The sequence below is a fragment of the Mus caroli genome, chromosome X, assembly GCF_900094665.2.
Source record: "Mus caroli chromosome X, CAROLI_EIJ_v1.1, whole genome shotgun sequence".
Taxonomy (NCBI): Eukaryota; Metazoa; Chordata; class Mammalia; order Rodentia; family Muridae; genus Mus; species Mus caroli.
The window spans coordinates 5,557,234-5,580,103 of NC_034589.1; positions in this window are offsets into that span (position 1 = coordinate 5,557,234).

Below are 22,870 nucleotides of genomic sequence, written 5' to 3' on the forward strand. Positions count from 1 at the left end.
AATTATAGAAATCACAAACAACATGGCAAATAGACTCTGGTCACAGGTAGGGCAAGTGTGCTCCCAACCCATACAGCCAAAGCCTTCATAGATCATATTGCCAGATGATCTTCTTGGTGTCTGGGTGGGAATCTGTCCTCTCTCCTTTTGACAGATAAGCCACAAAAGGATGTGTCATTACTCATGAGCACGTGCCTGCCTCTCCTTTCTCTTCCATCATAAACCACTCAGACCCAAGTAACAGATTAGAAGGGAATAAAAGAGGAAGACTTCCGGGCTTCCCAGAAAACACAAGGAAACTGAGCTAAGAAAGCCTCCAGTTCCCATAGCTCACACAGACACTGAGACCAATACCAGAGATAGGAAGAACTGGCCTTCCCAGGGTCCCAACCTCCCTCTGGGAGCCTGCCGACTTCAGCAGCCAAGGAGCCATATGTAGCCCACACCACAGATCCTTTGGCCTTTTGCCATCCTTAGCCTTCTACAACACTTCCTGCTTCCTTTATGGAAAACAGGTGTCCATGTCTCCATGCATTAGGCCAAATGCTAGCCAGGACCTGGGCTAGGGAGCTACTCCTGTTATCTATGGCTGCTTACAGACCACCCCAATCTTAGTGGCATAAGCCACAAACATTTTACTACGTCATCAAATCAGTGGATAGGGATTTCAGACAGAGATCTACCCAGAAGGTTTATCTCTGCTCCTCAATGTCTGGGAAGTGCCTGGTAACTGATCGCCAGGGCCATCTGGAAGTTCTTTGAGTCACATGCCTAGTACATAGGGCACAGTGACTCAGAGACTGTCCTCAGCCTAAACTGTTAACTGTTACATGCACCTGCATGTAACCTACTGGAATAAACTGGGCTTCCTCACAATGTGGTAGCCTGGGGTCGGACACCTTCCACAGTAGCTTGGCATTCAACTGCAAGTATTTCTGTGAAGTTGTCAGAAGTGACCTGGCTCTCAGTGACCTAATCTTGAAAATCACAGAGCACATATACTGTGGCTGGAGTAGTTACAAGCCCGTCCAGGTTCAAGGGATGATGTCCATAGAAGCAGCTCCTGATGGAAGGTGGGAGTCGTGGGAACTTGTGGCAGTGTTTTAAAGCTACCTGGAGCTGTTGGGTACAATATCCACTCTTGCTTTCAGCAAGCCTTGACCACCGAGACAATAGTTTGCTGTTGATCACAATGCCATCGAAGTAACACTAAGGATGGGAACAAGAATAGGAGAGGAAGAAGGGCTGGGAACAAAACTCCGCCCTGTCTTCTTCAGGTGTCTAACTGGGCTCTCTCATTTCTGAGAGTCTATATAGCCCTTCTTCTCCTACCCTCAAAGGCTGGCTGACTGGACTACCTGAAGCCTTCATCTCTTTTCTGGGTGACTGTCCTTAGAAGGGGATGTTAGACTAGCCCACAGAAGGGTTTCTGAGATTATAGCCACAATTCTTGGCAGGGGAGAGTTCTGGGGCATTGGTCTGCTGCTCCTCTCTGTTCTCAAGATGAATTTAGTAGCTTGCCTAAATTTCTGATTAAAAAAAAAAATGAGTACCAAGGCTTTGCACAGCTTTCTGGGAGTTGAGATGAAGGGAAGTCAGAATTCTCCAAATGGGGAATGGAGAGGGCCTTCTCACTTAGGGGATTCATTTCCTAGCACTCTACCTCCTTCTCTTTAGAGTTCCTTTTACAGCTGAGAGGACCAAAGATCAGAGGGGCTGTGACTTGTCCAGGGTCACCAAAGTGTCAGTAGTGTAGTCCAAGCTATATGTCACCCTGCCATCAGCCCTAGGGTATTTTCCACAGCTGGCTGACAGCCAGGGGTTACACTCAGGGGAAAGCCAGTAATCACCAGCATTTGGCTGGTTCAGTCAGCGGTTCAGGCCTCTGGGCAGCTTTCAGCCTTCCAGGAGGGTCCTGCCCACCCCCAGTAACCCACAGAGGCCCCCCAGGCTGCCAAGGCAGCCTGCGGTCTGCCCAGCTAATGGCAGTGGCTGTGAGGGGAGTGGAGCTGCGGTAATTACAGCATCAAGGAATCACAAATGGCTCTAGGAAGATGACATTAGAGCATTAGACCTGGCACAGCCGCCTCTGCAGAGGTGGTTGGGAGGAGGCAGGGGCTAGGAGCCAGGGCTAGAGGACAGAGTCAGATGTGCCTCTGTCTCATTCCATTCCCTTCCCAGGCTGGAATGACAACGCCAGGATTCACAAGGCCCTCTCAGGCCACCAGTCCCATGTGTGCCAGCAAAGATAGCAGATGTCTTTCAGTGTTAAGTAATCACTGGAAACGCTTCTTTAGATAACCCCACGCACAGGGGGATCCATTCAGGAAGAGGAAGTCTTGCTTTGGGGGGATAAAAATAACCCATGGTCCTTTGGCAGCCTACGGAGCAGTACTGACCTTCCCTAGTGCTGCCCATGACTCTAGGGAAAGACACTCCATCACTGGTCCTATGGGGGATAGGGGTAGATGGCATGTGTTGGCATGACTGAAAAAGGTTGGGGAGGAGGCATTATGGAAAGGTAAGGCTTTGGTCAGGCCCCATCTTCCCAAGTCTGAGAAGTGGGTTGGAATTCACCCAGCTGCCTTTGGTCAAGATCTGCACCGATAGCTGTCACTGTAGCAAAGGCTCTGGGGGACCAGACTGAGCTTGCCTGCATTTCCGCTGCCGAGTCGCCAAGCCTTGATTTATAAGGCTGGGAGCAGACGTGTGTGTAAATGTTTTCTCGTGTAAAATGTGTAACCAACCGCAGGGCTGGCTTTTTCAAACTTACAAGGAGGGAAGGAAGGAGGAAGAGTTGGGGAGGGAGAGGAGGGGGAGTGAGAAGACAGCCAGGGTAGGGAGCACATGGGCCACTTTTATGTGCCACTCCTCTGATACACGCCGTGGTGGGGATTGACGCTCTCTTTGAAGTAAATTGCATGCCGGTGCACCATAGCATGAAAGTTAAGACTTAACCATGGCTGGGACCTCTGAGACCCTGCTGGAAGCTAGAATAATTAGCACAGCATTTGGCTGCCTCTCCTCTGGCTCTGCAGGTGCTGGTGACAGGAGTGGTGACACAAAATAGATCTTCCTGTGTGTTTGTCATGGGGGTCTGTGGTGGCTGTGAGGAAAATGGATCCTGGTCAAGTGGTGAAAAGGATGCAGGGACCAGGGGCAGGGCTGGCACTGAACATATTTCAGGGGACAGTGGGTCCTGCTTCTCTTGGAGCTAGGGAGCAAACCCACACAGCTCTGAAGGGTTCACATGTTCTCCTGTCACACAGAGAGGCCAGATGTTACCAGTGCTCATGAAGGAAGCCAGGAAACGCAGCTACAAAACGAATCCCAGGCATACTACAGGGGTGTATATAATACAGGTATATATACCTGGGTCTTGGGGTGTCTGGACAGATTGGGGCACTCCCTGACCCTATTCTATCAGGTCTAATGTTCATTCAATGGCTTTCAGAAGATAGTGGGTGAGCCTCCCAGGCCTTTAGGCTTTTCCTCTCCCATTCCCCTCCTTAAGGTAGCCTCTGTGCCCCTCCCAGGGAAGCAGAGACACAAATAGATCCACAATATCCCCAAGCCCCAAGAGAGGAATCTTCACAGCTGCAGTGAGCCCATCCTTGATGGCTGTTTGACCTCAGGTAAATTCCTGGCCCTCTCTGGGCCTTGGCTTCTGCTTGTGTGGGAGAGGACTGGGGTTGAACAAGGTCACTTTGAAGGGGCTCTGCTAAGTTCTGTACTAGCACTGACTTACCACACTCCACCCCCAGGCAGGGATGTCCCTGTGGAGCTGTAAGGTGTCAAAGTGCAGAAGTAGTGTTTAATTATGGGGTGGCAAATGCTGTAGAGCAGAAGGGGGTGCCTCCTCAGCAAGGGCTTTTCTGGGGTTGCAAAGGGGGCGGGTTGATTAGTCAGCTTTCCACAAAGCACAGCCATTTTTTCAGATCCCTCTTTGTAACCACTGGAGAGCCACACTCGGGTACCATTGCCAAAAGCTTGCATGAGATATGATCTCTTAAAGGTTTGTAATAAAGCTGTCCCCATTTCAACATGGAAGGAAACTGAAGCTCTGGCATGAGTCAAAGGAACGACACCAGGGCCTAGTGGGACCTCAGCTCATTTGGTCCCTGTGGAGCCTAGTTATATTCCCAGGCCTGGACAAGCCACAGGAAAGGGTGCTGCAGGCATGCATTTGGAAAGCCATTCTTCAGAGTCTGCCTCAACACCGCTGTCCCCTTCTGAACCTGGTTCCAGGCTCTCCAGGACTCCAGACTGCATGGCACAAGCTTCCCTACCTTAAGAAAGAAAAACAAGCTCAGGGCTAGCCTAGGCTAGAAAAGATGTTCAAGGTTAGACTTCAAAACTTAATGAAAGCCCACCCCACACCCTAAAAAAAAAATGAAGGAAAACGATAGCTAGGAATATAGCTCATTAGTAGAGTGTTTGGTTGGCATACACAAAACTCTGGGCTCAATCCCAGTGCCACAAGAGGAGGGAAAGGAAGGAGAAATATAAACTATAGCCTGTGGACATGGGTATACATATCCCAATCCCTCTATACTAGCTGGATGAATCTGGCTTATTGAGAACCTCTCAAAGCCTTGGTGTACTCACCTGAAAAGTGGGCATTAAGTCAACCTAAATGAAGTCTTGTAAGGGCTAAGCGAGGCAGGAGAGCCTCGTCATAGGTAGGGTGAAGGAGACGTTCCCAAAGTCAGCTTTGCTTGGCAGGCTCAGAACTGATGAACAGAGAAAGCTGGAAGGGTCAAGGAAGGCTCCCTACAGGCAATGAGGGGCCAGCAGGATAGAAAGAGGTTAAGACAGGGTAAGAAGCCATCTGGTAAAGCTATGCTGAGGGGCCTGGAGTATTGAGGAGGTTTGGGGGTTCTCTCAGAAGGGAATAGAGGTGCTAGAGCAGACTCTGAATGGGCAGCTTTCTAAAATGCCTACAGTCCTCTTTCCTGTGGCTTTTCTAGGCCTGAGAAAAATCTGGTCCATAAATCAGAACAAGCAGCCACTGGTACCAGATGAGATTTCTGAGCAAACTGTCTTTGGCTGCTCCCTCCCAAACTTCCCACCCACTTGAGAGATGTGGGTGTGGGAGAAGGAAGTGACAGGGACTCCCTCCCAGGTCAATCCTGGGTTCAGAAGGTTGGGGAATCTCCAGGTCACTGAGCAAAGGACCAAGCCGTCTCCCTACTCCGGAGTCTCAAGCCTCAAGCATCTGCGTTATAAGCGAGCACACAATCTCACCTCCAAGTGCTCAGATCTGCCTGGCTGTAAGTGAGACAGCCTTCTTCAGAAAGGGGGACCCTGCCCTCATGAATAAATAACTTTTGTACTCGGAGACATTTTCCTTCTTGTATCAAAACCAGGATAGGGGACACAGACTTACCAAGGAGCCAGAATGGCAGACTCTCCCAGGGTTCTTGGTCTCTCCTCAGAGGGATGTATGAATAGATTGACTAGATGCATGAATGAATAAGGAAATCAACCCATGATAGTGGATAGATGGATGGACAGGATAGTGAATAAATGAATGGCTGTGGGAACTGATGGATGGAAGGATGACAGGAATGGATGGTGTGGATGGATGGATGGATGGATGGATGGATGGATGGATGGATGGATGGATAGAAGATGGATGGATGGATGGATGGATGGATGGATAGAGGATGGATGGATGGATAATAGGAATGGATGGATGGGTGGGTGGGTGGATGGATGGATTGACAAATTGACTGAGTCCTGGTCCTCTTTTGGCTTCTCACACTGGAGGCCTAACAATTCTTATATTAAGAGAGTTTCCTTTCTCCTTTTTCCTCAATTGTGGCCTTAAAAATACTGCCTTTTTTTCCCAGCTCCTTGAGTTACAACAAATAGCCAGACAACAAACTTCCTCTAAGAAACTGTCATTTTTGTTAACTATGATCCCACACATGAGACATTATGGCAAAAGAAAGACAGACCAACCCAGGTCCAAGAACCAGAGTTCACATCACTGAGTTGTATGAGCCTGGACAACTTGCAAAGTACCTCTGGACCTGGCTCACGCATTCCCTGTGATGTCAGAATGTGAATCGTTATCTCCCAGAGGGAGAAGAACCTTCTCAGTAAGTGTCGGACATGGTAACTATTCTGTCCTTTTGAAATTTTATTTTGAATTGTGGATATTTGCATTCATATACACTTGCGGGCCATAAAATGCTGCAGGGTTCCCTTGAGCAAGAGTTACAGACAGTTGTACACCCCTGGACACACTTGCTTGGAGTCAAGCTCAGGGCCCCTGCCAGAGCAGTAACCTCTCTTACTGGCTGAGCCATCTCTTCAGTCCCAATAATGATTCTCCTCTCAAAGAAGTGAGCTACCTGAGATGCAAAGCAATCCAGGCCTGGATTGGGAGCTACTTATTCAGCATGGCCTTGTGCTTCGGTAGGGAGTTCCAAACCCCAGTCACTTGGCCTATCAAAGGGGCGGACAGGTTGTGATACCTTTCAACAGGAGCCATGATCAGTAGGCATAGTCTATGGAGAGCTCCTAGCACACAGTAGGTATTCAACATATATCACACCATTATTTTTGCATAAAAGGAGATGGGGAAACTGAGGCAGAACATGTCCTGCTCAGTTAGAAAAGGAGTAACAGAGTTTATGTGTAGTCCATGATCCAGTAACTAGACCTAGGACCCACCCAGTAGCCCTGAGGAAGGCTGCAGACTCAGGTTCCCAGAAAAATCAACATTTAGCCTGACTTCTTTCAGGCTGCAGTTCAGGAATAGACAGGGTAGACAGGGACCTGGACCTACTGCTCTAATGCTCTTCCTACCATCAGAAGGTAGCACAGGGACTGCTGGAAAGCAGCAGAGCCATGCAGCTATGGCTTTGAACCCCTTCAGTGACTTGGGCTCTCTATGTCATCATGCAAGTGATAAACACCGTGCCTACCTCACAGGGTTGTTGTGGTAGGGAAACGGTGCCTGACACATACAGTGTCCCCAATCAATGTTAGCTGCAATTATTTGCTCTGTGCCACATACAGCTTTGATCTCTCAAAGACCCATTAATCGCTCAGCTCCTTCTTCAAGGGTTTGAAAAAAAAATACGGCAAATGAAATTCTACATGAAATCATCGCTGTAATATTTCTACTGCCAGGACAAATCATTAGAGGGAGAGCGAACGTGGCAGTGATGCCACTGGCCTCCTCACAGTGAAGACGGGACATTAATATAGCCACTTCGTTTCTAATGGCTGTGAAAGATAGAGGGGGAGGGGATGGCTGCCAAAAAGCAGACCATCCTGGCCTCGCTAGGGGAAGGGGAAGGAGCTCTCGGTCCAAGCCTCCAAAGGTGAAGGGATCCTGCATCCAGCGAAGCTGGGAGGGGAGCACCCTCCTGGAGGACCCAGGCTCAAACACCCTCCCAGCTAGGTTCTCGCCTCTGATGCCTCCTCCTGTGGGGTGTAGGGTTTTCTCAAGCCTAAGGAAGGTGACATTCCTTCTTTTATCCTCAGAGCGCAGCCTGAGGAACTTTGCTGTTCACAAACTCCCCCACTCCCTTCTGGGAATCCATCATTTCAACTAAAGACAGAGTCTGGCCTAAGTGGCAGTTTTCAAAGCTATGCAGGGGAATGCAAGGGTGAGCAGGGGGTACCCTGCTCTTAGTCAGATCCCCCAAAGATGTCCAGCAGGCTGGTGCCACCATTGCCAGGTTTGCCCCCTGCCCCCCAATGATTAGTCCTGGCAGTGGAAATATTACAGCAATGGTGACAAACAGCATTGAGTCTGGGCCTGGGCTGGACTCTCTCACAGTCTTCCCACCCACCCTGAGCTTAGTTGAGGACTGCGATTCCAGATACACACATGATTTTGTTCAGGAAAATGACCTCCTCTACGTCAAACTCAAGAGGTTCAGAGCCCCTGCTCTATGGTCTCTCACCTTCCCTCCCCCACCAAGTGTCCTCTATCTTAAGGGTGGCAGAGGAACTGGCTCTGGGTCCAGAGGCCTCTCCAGTTCTTCTTCCTGAGTGGCCGGCTTATCCAGAAAGGGCTGGCTGGACACAATGCCTTGGCCTCAGGCCACCTTCAAGAGCTAAACCCAACAGTCTGTTGGGCTTCCTGCCATGTGCCAGCACACTCCTTGGCAGAAGAGGTGACCAGCAGGCAAAAGGCATGCCTTTCTGCCTGGGCTGGGGCGCCCCAAAACACTGTCCCGCCAGTCTCCAAGGAGGTCATATTCTTAAATGGCCTAGGGGCCAGAATCATAATGTGACCATGTCTTCTTTCCCAAGAAAATGGGAGATGAAGGTAGGGTGGGGCACCCCCCTGGACTTTCAGGAAGTAGCATGAATATCCACATACACTATTTACTTTGAAGTCCCAAGTTCAAATTCAACCTGGAGGTCCCCAAGCAGAAGGCAGGGAGCATTTGTTGAAGCAAGGACATGTCAAGTACCTAGTAGCACACTCCATCAACAGCGATGAAGAGGATCAGTAGACTAAGCAACCTGGAGCTAGGCATGGGAGGCCCCTGAAAGACAGAAAGGCCCAGAAACAGTAGCCACAGGCCCACAACATATTTGACGGTCTTGCTAGGGCTTCCTGCTCACTTTTGCTATGATTTCTCCTCACCAAATTTTTACCAAGGCTCAGTCCTCGATGCTGCAGGAAGTGAAGCCTGCTAGAAGGTGTTTTTGTCATAGGAGCGGTGCCCTCAGTAATGGATTAAAGCCCTCTTCTATCCACTAGGTTAGCTAGCACCGAAGCTTGGTCTTTTGTTTTCTCTTGGCCACTAAGCCCTCTGCTGTGCACTTTGTGCCAGCCGCAGAGCAGACAGGTGTAGGTACCATACATACCCTTACACTTCCAGAACTTGGAGCCCAAATGAAGTAGAAAGTTAAGGTTTCTTTGGAAAGTCAGTTGTGTTGGATGGTGATTTGCTGGGACAAACATGTGAAGGAACATTTTGCTGAAGTGGACACAGGTGAAAGGCTAAGGCAGACTCGTGAAGGAAGGTTTCACTGAAGCAGACACAGGAGAAAGGATGCTAGAGCAAGCACGTGAAAGGACATTGTGATGAAGGATTCTTCATGAAGGACAAGCAAATATTGGTTCACCTTATATTGCGTTGTTGGGCTCCATTTGTCAAGACTCCACAAAGAGAAATGAACCAAAAACCTTTTGATGATGTGTTGTAGTTTCATGCCACATTTGCAGACTCGGGCTGATAGTCAGTGATGTCAGTGATGTCAGCTGAGACAGACACACAGACTAAGTAAGGCAAGACACATGCTGAGGCAAGACCTGTAGGGGACACATGCTGTTTGGAGAAAATATAAATAGGACTCAAGGGACAGTGGAGGAGGCTGAACTGGGCTTGGTTTGTTGGTCCAGCTAGCTGTGCAATGTCTTTGCTGATCATCATTTCTCTGAGAGAGGTACAGCCAAGAACTTTTCCTGGCATTCCTATTGGCCTTGGTCTCTCCTGCTGACTTGTGCTGAGGCTGAGGCCCAGCTGTCTCTGCTATGTAGTGCCACCACTGCTGATTCATGTTTGCTATCCTGACTCTACCAAACTGGACTGCTGGTGTATCTGTGACGTGTTTACAAGTAGATTGAGCTGCCACTGCTAACCTAGGAACTGAACTCCTAATTTCTTGACAACACAGACAGGAGTTGCCCCAAAGAACCATTTCTAAATAGGTTTACTTCCCCCGTATCCTTTCCATTCCACTCCCTCTAGTAGGTGGTAGGCTAGAAAGGAGGTTAAAGCATTTAAGAACCAGCATTAAAAATAGGGTTTGAGAAAATAAAAGTTACATCCAAGCAGCAACTTTCTCTTCTTCTTAATCACTCGGTTCCAGGTTTTTCTTTCTAGCGATGGAAAATGGACTAAGACGATGTTAAGTCGGCAGTTTGGGCACCTATTCTAGAAGGATGAACCAGAGGCTTCTGGTGGGCAGGACTTACAAAAGCAGACAGAGCAAACTACTTTAACAAAAAGCACTTATAACCACACATGGTGCTGCATGTCTACAATCCCAGCAAGCAGGAGGAACTTTGAGAGTTCAGCTCCATCTTGGACTATGTAGCAAGATCCTTTCTCAAAAGAAAAAAAGACAAGAGCGTCATCAACCCTTGGTAACGCAGAGGTTAAAGTTCAAATTGTCTTTCTCCAACCACTTTTACTACACTATTTTCTTTGACTGTAAAAAATATTATAGATATTTAGGTGGCTTCTTTTCATTTGGCTGTTTCTCCCACTGATCTTCAGCCTTAGGAGTTGGAAGCTGATGTAGTAGGAAAGTGCTTGGCCATCTCAACCAGAGTCAACTGCCCATCTACCATGATCTTGGTTCCTCCATACACACTCACAGAAAGGAGTGGAATGGCCAGAGCAAAGCTAATCTAGTTGCAAACCCATGGGCTAGCAACAGATGGACACATGAATGGAAGAATCATGGTATGTGAACTACTACACAGCAGTGAGAATTAAAAAATTACATCTATATGCAACATAGTAGCTAGGTCTCACCATCATAAAAGAGAGCACAAAGGTTGAAGATGGAGCTCAGTTGGTAATGTGCTTACCTATAGCATGCACAAGGCCCTGGGTTTGATTCACAGCCCCACAGCCACTTGGCATGATGATGCATACTTCTAATCCAAGCACTTGGAAGGAAACAGGAGGATATAAAATTCAAGGTCATCCTCAAGTGTGTGATGAGTAGGCAGGTCCAGCTTGGGCTTCGTGTCAATATAAAGACAAAGAGGGAGGAAGTCTAAAAAAAAGATAGACCCTAGGAGGTAGACTATAGTATTCATTCAGGTCATGTTGAAAGTCCCTCTCTATATGTAAAATGGGGACCTGCTAGCCTTACAGGAAGCAATGACAGGGAAAGGGCATGAGGGGAGCTTCCATGGGGACTGTCCCCACCTCAGTGCTGTCATAAGCAAGGGCTTTTAGCTCCTGAAAAGGTATCAAGCTGTATACCCAGGTCTGTGTTCTTCTTTAAATGTAGGTTAGACTTCAATAAAAAGTAGAAGGAAAAAAAAAACAGCTAATGTTGCCTAATGGCCTAAATTCTATGAATATGCAATAAACTTGCAGCCTAAGAATTTTGTCCTGCGATTTGCCTGCTGACTCTAGGTTGGGGAGGTGTCAGGGTAACAAAGCACCCCAGGGTGAGCATTTGACAGGAAGCATTAGCTGCCCCCCAGGAGCCTCAAATACCTGATGGCTTTTCTCCTGCTTAAAATTAAAAAACCTGCCTATAAAGACGCCGAGGAAGGAAGAAGCCGCCACAGCCCTCATTTTGCAATGTTATTAACTGTGGGAGTTGAACACAGTGGGTAGTGGGATTCAGCCACAACTGCTAGCTCCCATGCCTGGGGAGTGGGGCTAGCGGTTTCTTTATCTTTACACACCCCTCCCTGCCAGCCTTACCCACAAAAGCATAAAGATGCTGTTGCTTAATAAACAGTTTCCTATGGGCCATGGCACCCTGGCAGCGGAAAGAGGAAAAATACTTCATTTTAACTTCACATGCACTGCAACCCAGCCACCCGGAGCACTTTATATGACCTGGTTGCCTCCATGCCTCAGTCTGAAAGTCTGCACTGCCCAGAAGCTTCAAATTGTCTATACCCCATTCATGGACTAGGTGGGACCCACACTAAAAATCCTTCACTTTTTTTATGAGGTCGCCTTTAACTGAGTGGTTGTCTTAGGGTTTTACTGCTGTAAACGGACTCCGTGACCAAGGCAAGTCTTATAAAGGACAACGTTTAATTGGGGCTCACTCACAGGTTCAGAGGTTCAGTCCATTATCATCAAGGCAGGAACATGGCAGCATCTAGGCAGGCATGGTGCAGGAGGAGCTGAGAGTTCTACATCTTCATCTGAGGGCTGCTAAGAGAAGACTGACTTCCAGGCAGCTAGGATGAGGGTCTTAAAGCCACAGTGACACACCTACTCCAACAGGGCCCCACCTTCTAATCCTGCCACTCCCTGAGCCTAGCATATACAAACCATCACAGTGGTCTAGGTTTACATCAAGACCTGCCTCCCTACCCTCTGCCCCTAGGGCCCACAGAGGTCAAAGCCAGCTGTTCCCTGACCATTACTCTCCTCATGGGCTCATTCAACTAGCCATAGGTTGAACAGATTTTTAGAAAACTGGGTATGGCGGCTCATACCTCAGCTCCTTAAGCACTAGAATTGTTGCAAACGTGAGCCACCATACCCTTTAAAAAAAAAATCTGTTCAACCTATGGCTGGTTGAATGAGCCTGCCCCAGGACCTATCTCTAAAAATGTAACAAATCACAAAACAAAGGGATCCTAAAAATAATCTGTATCTATATGGAATAGTTACAAATCTGTTTTCTTATTGTCGTTCCCTCAACAGTACAGTCTAATAGCTACTTAAAATGTACATGGTATGAGGTAGTAAGCATACTCAGAAATGATTTAAAGAGTGTGGGAAGAGGTATATAGGTCATAGGGCATTTTATATGAAGAACTTGCCAAACCAGGTGTTGGTGCCCATGCAGATCCTTAATCCAAACCTCTATGCATGCCAAGGGGCAACTGTGATAGGAGTGGCAACACTGAGAGTTTGTCAGAGTCAAGGTCAATGCTCACCAACTCCAAGACTCCTCACACAGCATATTTACAGACAAAGCCATCACTTCCCCCAAACTAGCATCCTTCCTCAACTTTTAGTGGTTGCCAAGATCATGTGATCCACCGGAACTGTCCCCCTCACTGAGGTCCTCTGGCTCTTTATGCAGATGGGGATTGATAGGTTATTTCTCCACTGTTGGTGAATTGAGTCAATTCAAGCCAGATTAGAATGTATTAAAGGCAGAACTCTGTGGTGGGCGAGTTCACTGGCCCCAAGGCCTGAGGCCAGAGAAGTTACCATTAGGGGTGGGGAGGGCATGTGGTCACAGAGAGAAGAAGAAGAAGAAGAAGAAGAAGAAGAAGAAGAAGAAGAAGAAGAAGAAGAAGAAGAAGAAGAAGAAGAAGAAGAAGAAGAAGNAGGAGGAGGAGGAGGAGGAGGAGGAGGAAGAGGGGGGAAGAGGAGGAGGAGGAGGCCAGAATGTCTGGATTATATAGGTAAGAGCCCCTGGGGGAAGGGCAGCCCAGCCCCTGGGCTGAAAAGTTCAAAGTTGGAGACCTGGTATGTCAGGTAGGGACTGAGGGATGCTGGGAAAACATGGAAGCCAGGTCTGCTTTGATATGTAGAATATGCAGTGCAGTCCTGTGTCCTGGGTCTGAAACCAAACAGGTATTTGACCTAAGATACATAGTGCCTGGGGACACTGGAAGAACAACTTGGAACTTGTTGTCTTCCTGTTACAATGAGATCACAATTTACTTAATGTCAGAGAATGCAGAAGTGGGACTTCTTCTGCTGATTTCCATCCCCAGGATTCAGTGGCTCAGCCCAGCCTCAGGCTGGGGGGTGGTGGTGGGTGGGGATTGACTCTTCCTAGGCAAAGCCCAGGGGCTCCTGGAGGCAGTGCACCACTGCCAGCCTAGCCACAGCTTCCACTTCCACCAGGAACTATGGACCTACAGAGTAAGTGGCCCAGACATCTCTGTGTTACAAGCTACCCCCAGACTCAGAGACTTCTAACACCCATGGTCCATTGATTTTTTTTGCCCAGGAATCTAAATACAGGGCAGTGTAGGCAGGAGGCATCTACCTCTGTCTCACACAAAATCATCTACAGGTAAGCCAGGACTGAACGAGCCACCTTCCTCAGTGGTCACACACAACTGACAGGCAGCAGGCAGCTCTGCCAAAGCTGAGGTGCAGGGGTCTGGGTTTCTCAGCCCATGAAGCTCTTCATGAGGACTGCATTTCCTTACAGCCTGGAAGCCACATTCCAGGGATGAGCTTTGGCCAGGCTGAATTGCCTGTTAGGGTTCAGCCTTGGGAGTCACACTATTTTCAAGGGAAGATACAATATATATCTGTCCTTATAAGGGTCTCAAAATTCTCTCATAGCATGCAGGAGTGGAATTAATGTCCCAGTTCCGTGGCTCATTTCGTGACCCACACTTACACCTTATACCCAAGCCACAGTGAGGACTTTGGAAACTGGGCTTTGAAAATGTTACAATACAACCTTCCCAGATAGTGACTTGGAGCTCAAGAGGTTACTCATGGGCATACAAAATAGCTCAGTTAGCTAAAGGGGTTTGTGGCTAAGCCTAATAATCTGACTCCTGGGGACTCACTTGGTCAAAAGACAGAATCAACTTCCAAGTTTCCCTCTAACCTTTGAATGCACACCATGACACCAACATACCTTCACATATACATATACACATGCAAAATAAATTAAAATGCAATAATAAAAAATTAAAGAAGTTATTTGCTAAGAACCCAAATCTATTGCTGAACATGGTGGCTTATGTATGTTTTCCCATCACCCAAGAGGCTAGGCAAGAGAGTCTCAGGTTAGAGGATAGCCTGGGCTACATAGCATGCTCTGGCCCAGCCTGGGCTATATAGTGAGATCTGTCTTTAAAAATAAAGAAGAAAACTCTCTGAAAAGAATTTAAAATTAAAAATAAAGAAGGAAGGGGATAAAGAAGGGAGGGATAAAACATTTAAAAATCCTGTATGAGAGTATTGAGATAAATTTTTCTTTAATCTTAAAAAAGAAACAGAAAAGATTACCAGTGGTTGTTTCTGAGAGGAGGTCTTGTTTTGAGGGCCACTGGAACTAACAAGTGAGACCCATTCACACAGAAGAGCATATACTGAGTAATTATGTTGGTTGGATAATTTAATATAAGAAGAAAAAGTGCAAGAGGGGGAGGGGAATAGAAACGATACCACAGTTTCCAGTTGGTATCAGAATCAAACAGCAAAGCCTTCCACATTCCATGCGTTAAAATGGCTTTTGACTCCCTTTTGCCCCTCCCAGTGGCCGAATCACACCCTCACATCCCTTACCATGCAACTGCACACCTTCTCGAGGATGTATCTTGCCTCACTAACTTAGGGCTTGGCATGATGACCACCTTTGGCCACTGGGCAAAAGCAACAGTAAGCTGGTTCCAAGTCTTATCCTTATTTGGAGTTGACCATGAGTCACAAGATGAGCCTTTCCCAGGCAGCTGTACTTCTTTCTGTCTGAATGAGGCAAGCATAGCACTGCTCTGGGCCCAACCCCCAGCCAGGCACTGAGCTTTGGCTTCCTCGGCTGCATCTAGCCCTGCTCAACTACAGACAATCCAAAGATCCAAACGTGCTAAATAATCACTCCGGAGTCAGAAACTGGTGGATCTCCGTGAATTCAAAGCCGGCTTGGTCTGCAGAGCGAATTCTACAACAGCCAGGGGTGTTACACTGCGAAATCCTGTCTTGGAAAAAACAAGCAAACAAACAAAACAGTACAAAACAAATACTTGCTATTGCATACCGTGTAGATCTGAGGTGTGAGTGTGGGGGTTTTAAGCAGCATGAGCACACCAAAAACTAACCATCTAAGCAATCTAGCCCCTGATGCCCATCGCAGCCCCTTCTCGCCTTATACTGCCCCATGGTTCACCAGATTCTAGCACCATTGACCTTTTGCAATGTCTTAAGGTTTATAGTTTTCCCATTATAGTCTACTTGTTGTACAGGTCTATTTCTACTCATGATTCATGTCCCAGGAGGATAGCAACTGAACGTCTACCATCTCCCCTCTAAGCTGCTCTTATGGTTGGCTTTCTGATAAAATCCTGTCTAGCCCCTGTAGTCTTCATATGTGTTCTAGTTTGCTTTCTGATGCTGTCATAAGCACCAGGAGCCAAGTAACTTGGGGTGAAAGGGTTTATTTCATCTTCCAAGTTACCTTCCATCATCCAGGGAAGTCAAGGCAGGAACCTGGAAGCAGAAACAAAAGCAGAGGCAATGGACAGATGTTGCATTACAACTCAGGCCCACCTCCCTAAGGATGGTACCACTCCCAGTGGGTTGGGCCCTCCTACACCAATTAGCAATCAAAGGTCAATCTGATGGAGGCGACTCCTCAACAAAAGGTCCTCCTTTCCAGGTGTGTAGAGTTGACAACTAAGCTTAGCTGCCACAGCTGTCCTTCATGTGTATAATTTTATAGCTCTGGGTCCCTTGTGTTTCTGTATCTTCTCTCATGGTACAGGCATCCTCAACTTTTAACATTCATCTCAGGACTTCTTAGCTTTATGGTGATACTGTAGAAACCACACTACACAATTTGATTTCAGATTTTTTCCCCCAGGCTAACAATTGCAGTATGACACTCTCTCAGGACACTCAGCGGGAGCCATACACAGCTCACAGTCAGCCATGCAGTCAGGAGAGGAAGCAGGGACACTCTACAGTGTGTTATATCAGATAAATTACAAGAGCCAGTCAACAGCATCACAAAACGAGCTTTGTGTAAGTCAATCTGGTCTTACTGTAGGCTAATGCCAGCGTTCTGAGCAAGTCAGGGTGGTCCAGGCTAAGTGAAGATGTTCAATAGGTTGAGTGTGTTAAGAACATTCTTATTTTTCTGAGACAGGGTCATGAGTATCCCAGGCTGGCATAGAACTCCAAATTTATCTGGGGTGGGGACAGGGGGCTTGAATTTATGATCCTCCTGCCTCCAACTCTCGGGTACTGGGATTACAGGTGTGTGCCACCTCGTCTAGTATAGGTAGTACTAGACATTGGACCCGGGACTTTATGCATGTTAGGCACTCCCAACCGTACTATATCCCTAGCTCCCTCCCTTTTAAATTTAGAATATTTTTAAGGTGCAGTGAATTTGTCTGTCAAGAATTAACCCCATCATAAGTCAAGACTCACAGATATTGGTACCCTGAGCTTCTTAAGGGCAGGGAGCAGGCCTATCTTGTTTACCCATGTATACCCTGTGATAAAGGTACCTGGCACATAATGCCCTAGTGACTAGATGAAGAGGACTGTTTCTAATCATACAGAGGAGGGCTTCTTTCCCACTGGGGACGGGGCTGCAATGAATAACAGCATTTAATCTGAACCATAAGGTGTGAGTGGAATTTAACACAAGCCGAGACACAGCCAGGGGCCGCTCCAGGGACTCGGGAACACAGAAAGATGAGGTGGCTGGCTGACACCAGGGTATCATACAGGGGTCAGGGAGGGACAAGGGGCTTTCTTGTCCCACGGTGGAGCTCTGCATTCACCAGCTTGGAAGCCATGAATGGGTTAAAGTTAACAGGAATAAAGCAACAAAGATGTCAGAGACGGGTAGGGCGGGGGGCTGGCAGAGTTGGTTCGGGATGAAGAGGGCATCTGTGGAGAGAAAGCCACCATGGCTGGGGACAGTATAGAGTAACCCTCCTGCTAACAGAGCCAGGTAAGTAAGTGCTGGCCGTTGTGAGGGACGGGATTGGGGTTGGGGGGGGGATAACTTATGCTTTTCTGCCTTTGGTGACTAAGGGAACAGTGTAACTAACTGCTAAATTGCAGAGGAGACAGAAGAATAGCTGGCCTGAAGGTTAAGACAAGAAGCATACTTTTACATTTGTCAAGTTGGATGTGAACATGGGTCATCCAGGAGGCAGTTTGGAGCGAGTGCCAGGATTTGGGGAAACAGCTAGAGAGGTGCCCTGGCTTGCCTTTCTACTGAAGTAGACTTCAAGATAAGGATTTATATATGCAAATGGATCATGGGGAGGCCATTCCAGAAGCAGGGCAAGGGGCCCAGGCAGGTGAGACAAGGAAGAGAAGGGAGCCAAGAGAGGGGACATTTGCGGGCAAGTTCACAATGGGGACAAATGAATGGTGTCTCTGGGAGGATTTGTGAACCCAATAGAAACAAGCCTGGCACCTCTCACCGGCTCAATACTGGGTTGCAGTGCTAACACACTGACTCCCATTGGTCCTGGTTTCTAGGTTCTTCCTAGAGACCCCTTCTTCTGCCACCTCTACATTGCCATGTGCACAGAAAGAGAGGGCTCTGGTGACTACAGAAAACCTTCAAGGAAAGTGATGCTGGTTGCATTGGTGGCCAAGAAAGTTATGCCTGCAGTTAGGGATCTACAAGTACTAGCATGGTCCATCTTCACAAGAACCATTTTAAAGATGAAGAGATAGACTGCCGATGAAGTCCTGCAGGTAGAACATGGGCTTAGCATGCAGGGGACTCTGAGTTCCATCCCCAGCACCACAAAACCTAAACCTAAAATAAAGACAAAGACACTGAGCCCTGCTTTAACCAACGGACTAGCCAATATGACACGAAACCATGTGCAAGGCACTGGTGGGATTCAGATGCTCCCAGAAGCTAGGCTGGATAATACCACATAGCTTTAATCCCCAACACCGATGAAGCAAAGGCAAGCGTATCTTTATGATTTTGAGAATTGCCTGATCTACATGGCCAATTTTGGGCCAGCGAGGGCTACATAATGAGACTCTGTGTGGTGGTTTGAATGAGAACAGCCCCCATCGGTTCATATACATCAATGCTTGGTCCCCACTTGGTGGAACTGTTTAGGAAGGCTTAGGAGATGGAGCCTTGTTGGAGGTGTGTCACTGGTGGCTGGCTTGGAGGTTTCAGCCTGCACCATTACCAGTTATCTCTCTCTGCCTTATGCTTCTGGCATAAGCTCTCTCACCTGCTGCTCCAGTGTCTTGCCTTGCCTGCTGCCATGTTCTCTGCCATGATAGTCATGGATTCTAACCCTCTAAAACCGATTTCTTTCTTTCGTTTTTATTATTTTTTCTTCTGCCTTGGTCACAATGTCTTATCACAGCAATAGAAAAATAACTAAGACATCCTGTCTTGGAAAAAAAAAGAAGAAGCTTCCAGCCTCAAGAGGCCACTGTCACAAGAAACGACAATGACAGTGATGGTGGCCATATGAATATCTTGTCATAAAAGACAAAGTTAGAAAGAAGACAAAAACTCTACTGTTATTAAGTGTCAGGAGCAAGTGATTGGAACTTGGAAATTTTGAAAGAAATAAAGTCTTTAAACAGCCCTGATGACAACGGAGGGTGAGAAGAATGTCACCCCAGGGAGGTAGCTCTCGAGGGCTCACCTAGGGCCTGCTGAGTGTCAGCCTGAGCAGTTGATATCATACCTGAGATGACAAGAGCAATATCCAAGGGTCACATGTCACAGAGCACTGGGCTTTCTTGGCCATATCAAGGGCAAGCACAGAAGAAATTAATTTATCGATGCCATGTGAAGGCGACGAGTCAGTTTTGAAGAACTGGAGCAAACGGCTGGGAAACCGTGGATCCAAAACCATTTTGGAAAGCTCTTGGCTAAAGGTAAACCAATTCTTAATCATTAACAAGAGTTGGAAAACAGGTCTGTGCTGGCCAATGAAAGTAAATGGGGTTGAGGAGCCTGTGGGAAAAAAAGAGACATTTGGTTGTCCTTGGGTATGTGTGAGTTATTGATTCTTTTCTTATCATTTGGTGATTTCTCACTGAGGCTACGCAGTGACAAAAGCACATGTGCTTGAACAGAACATCAAGACAGCAGGACTGTGTGGCAGAGGACAGATGTTCATATTGTGGTGAGAGCCAGGAAGTAGAGGGCAATCAGAAGTGGTCAGAGAAATTATGTTCTCCTGGACTTACTTCCTCCAACTAGGACCCACCTCCAAGAATTTCCAGAACCTCCCAAAATAGTACAACCATCTGGGCACATCCCAAGTCTGAGCCTACAGGGAACATTTCAGAGTCAAGTTGCAATGGCCCATTGTCCAGAATTGCCCAGGGAGGGTTTTCATAACACAGATGATACAATGTGTTAGTTTTATATTTATTGTTGTGATAGAATACTCTGACAAAAGGCAACTTAATGAAGAAAGGGTTTATTTTAGCTCATGGGTCCAGGTTATATAGTTCATCATAACAGGGAAGAGAAGGCAGCAGGAATTTCAAAGAACTAGTCAACAACACACCGATAGTCAAGAGCAGAGAAACTAATGAATGTATGCTTGTGCTCAGCCTGCTTTTCCCACTCTTATTCAGTCCAGGACATCAATCCCAGGGAATGGTGCTGCCCACAGTGGTCTAGTTCTTCCCATATCAATTAATTCAACCATGGCAAATTCCCACAGATAGGGCCACAGAGTTCAGCTCCTAATATGTTTGTTCATAGCCACCTGTAACCCCAACTGTAGAGGATCCAATTCGCAATTCTGGCCTCTGCAAGTACCCTCATACAGGACATACATTCTCTTTCTCTCTCTCTCTCTCTCTCTCTCTCTCTCTCTCTCTCTCTCACACACACACACACACACACACACACACACACACACGCGTGCACACATGCGCGCACACACACACACATCCTTAAAATAACTGAACAGCATGTCCACACTCACTGCCACTAGCTTGAGCCAATCCTTCAGCATGTCAGTCTGTGTCTCCTGTCCACTTTGGTAGATGACATCTGCTGTTCTACAGTCTTGTCAAAACTGCCACTTCAGAGCAGGGCATGGTAGCATATGCCTGTAATTCCAGCACTTGGGAGGTGTGGGCAACAGAATCTGTAGTTCAAGGTCATCCTCCGCTACTTATGAGTTTAAAGTCAGCCTAGACTACATGAGACCCTGTCTCAAAAGAAATAAAAAATAAAAAGAAAGAAAATAAAAGAAAGCAGAAAGCCCACTGTTTCTGCTATTTCATGCCCCCAACTGTTAGAGTAGCCCAGGGCTCCTCCTTCTATGGCTTCCTAAACAGACTTCAGCAAGTTCTTTGCTCCTGCTCCATGTTCTTTCAACATCCATAAGGATGGCTTCATTTGTCCTTTTCAGCCCCATATTCATCTCCTCCTCTACTGCCAGTACCCAGCACATAGTCAGGCTCCAGGCTGTCGAATGATTGTTAAGTACTCTTAAACGAGAGGAGCATTTTCAGGTATTTCCTCAAAGCAAAGCAGCTCACTGAAGAGGCTGTGGCCTTACCTTGGGTGGAAATAGTAAAAAAAAAAAAAAAAAAAAAAAAAAAAAAAGACAAACTACCTACTCAGAGACAGTAGGGAATCAGGCAGTGAACTCACAGGGAAAAATCTTACTCCTCTCAGCCACAATGAGCTGAGCTCAGCCTACACTATTGCAGGATTTTCCCAGTCACTGAGTGTCCCATGGGGACTACGACTGTCAAAGCTACTGTGGCTTTCATGGCTGTCATGGCAAGCCAGAGCTCCCATCAAAAGGGCTGCCTGGGAAGATCCCCAGCAGTGTGCCTTTGTCCTGGGCCCCCGGGTGATTTACAGCCACCTCCACACACACATACTCACTCATCCTGTCCACTGACTGAAGCTGGGCTGAGGCCCATAAACTAGGCAACAGCTATTGGCAAATTCATTAATTAGGATTCTGTTTGTACTTTTATTGTGAAGGAAAATCATTTGTCAGCTTAAAGTCAGACCCAGTGCCTGATGAGAGCTGTTATTCTAAGAAGGAATCGACTACAGGCTCTACAGACCATCCCCTTTCCCCTTTCCATCCCCACTACCCTACCCCACCCCCACCCGGACTCCACCCCTACCCTGACTCCTGTTCCTCTGCTCAAAGCCTGTGTGTCAGATCTAGTGAACTGCTTTCCACGTCGGCCTCCTCCACCATAGCCAACCTGAATTGGTTTCTGTTCAAAGATATGTATCAAGGGGGTTGGCCCTTCCCAGCTCCATAGAGTGACACCGCAGGAGTCAAAGCTAGCCATGGGCGTCCTGTTTCCTGTCCCAGTGGCAGGACTATGACCAAAGAGGAGAAGGAAGAAGTCAGTCAGGGCTCTTTGCAAAGGACCAGAGGACAGAGCATTCTGTCAGCAAGCCTTTGAACTTGTTTTGGAACATGACTCCAGGAGCTAAGGAAGCTCTGTTGGCAACAAGAGACAAGACCAAGGGCTAGCATGAATAGGCTGAGGATGGCGGAGCAGAAAGGAAGGACCAGGGGTATTGACTGCAGCAGTGAGTGCTGAATTCATTACCCAGGAGTGGTCCTGCGCTGGACTTCTTGGTTGCAGGGGAAAAGAATTTTGTGGTCTACACCGCCTGCAGTGAGCTTTGAGTTGTAAAACATAGGCATCAAATACCTCTGCAAGCACCCTACCTCCACCATAGCCAGCTGAACCCTGCACTGCCTTCGCATACCTACTCCACTAGCAGTTGTATTTTTCTACTTGGTGCCAGGGATGAAACTGGAGTGGCCAATTTCAGACCCTAACAAGGTCCAGTTGCCCATGTGTGAGCCCCTTTGCCATCAAGCATCGTGCACACACACACACACACACACACACACACACACGCGCGCGCGCTTGATCACACATGCACACATACATACCATACATACATTCATGTGCTCATACACTTGCATGCTCATTCACATACACATTCATTCACATATTCACACACACTCTCACACATACACACTCTAGCACACATACACAGTCTCGTGCACACATATAAAGCCACACTGACTGACACGTACACAATCTCGTTGGCACACACACAAGTATAAAGTGTACATATGAAATCATATATAATCACTCTGTACATGGATGTCTCTGATACAGGTTGAGATGTATACTCTCAAATTTGTATGTTAGCCTCTTCACTCCTAGTAGCCCACACTGTGACTTCAACTGGAACTAGGGTCGTTGCAGTTTCAATTAATTAAGATAAGATTATAGTACAGAATGGGTCTCTAATCTGATGGGATCCTTATAAAAAGGACACATTTAGAGGCAGACACACGTCCTTGGGGATTGGAATCACTTGGCCATAAGTGAAGGAACTGCCAGCAGCTAGGAGAGAAGCCTGGAGCCAATCTCCCTCTATCACTTTCATAAGGGACAAAGGACACCCTGGGTTTGACAGGGTTATAGCACCTTGACTC